Source organism: Lactuca serriola, chromosome 9 (assembly GCF_051521515.1).
Source record: "Lactuca serriola cultivar US96UC23 chromosome 9, Lser_US96UC23_V15, whole genome shotgun sequence".
Lineage (NCBI taxonomy): Eukaryota > Viridiplantae > Streptophyta > Magnoliopsida > Asterales > Asteraceae > Lactuca > Lactuca serriola.
This window is the reverse complement of record NC_136416.1, coordinates 27941362-27942182: the sequence shown is the minus strand read 5'-3', so window position 1 is coordinate 27942182 and position 821 is coordinate 27941362. Positions and strand designations below refer to the sequence as shown.

At 41.2% G+C, this 821-nt stretch overlaps 1 non-coding gene across 1 annotated transcript; it reads right to left on the bottom strand.

Annotated features, from left to right (window-relative positions):
- Positions 1-421: 421 nt before the first annotated feature.
- On the bottom strand, positions 422-529 carry LOC145077506 (small nucleolar RNA R71). Its single transcript, XR_013693249.1, has one exon. It is a non-coding gene; the product is annotated as a small nucleolar RNA R71 (small nucleolar RNA).
- Positions 530-821: the final 292 nt, after the last annotated feature.

Below are 821 nucleotides of genomic sequence, written 5' to 3'. Positions count from 1 at the left end.
ATATACGAGTGAACCCGAGAACGAGCCAGTAAACGAGATGGCAAACATAAAAGAGATGTCCATGGGAGCTCACAAGAAGCATATTAGAGATGATGTTGGTCCAGGGTTAATACAACCCGCAATTCCCACCATTGCCACATTCGAGCTGAAAGGACATATCCTCACTGCACTTAAGGATATTCCATTTTATGGAAACGATCATGAGGATGCTTTTAAGCATCTAGATGAAGTCAATGACATTGCAGATTATTTTAATGTCCTGAATGTTAATAGAGATACAGTTTTGCTAAGGATGCTTCCCGTTACTTTTAAAGGAGCCGTGAAAGATTGGTTAAAAGCACTTCCACCTGGTACAATCACTACTTGGGCTCAGATGCACGAACAATTTTTAAACCAATTTTTCCCACCATCCAAGATAGCTAAACTCAAAAAGGCGATAGCCAATTTTGAGCAAAATTCGGGTGAGTCACTTTATGAGGCATGGCAGCGCTACAAAAGGGTGGTTAAGGAATTGTCCTCAACATGACCTTAACATTCAACAAGAAGTGTCCATATTCTATTATGGGTTCAATGTCATGACAAGGCAACTCCTTGATTCTCAAGGGCCACTAACAAGGAAGAATCCTAATGAGATCAAGGTGTTGGTTGAAGAATTTGCAAAGCATTCTCGTGAGTACCACAACCCAAGGCACGATGGAGTAAAAGGCAGTGGGAATACAAATTCTGAAGAGATGGCCGCTATGCTGGAAATGTTGAATAATATGGACCGGAGGTTGACACAAATGGACCAATCAATTCATGCAATTAGAGTTGGTTGTGAG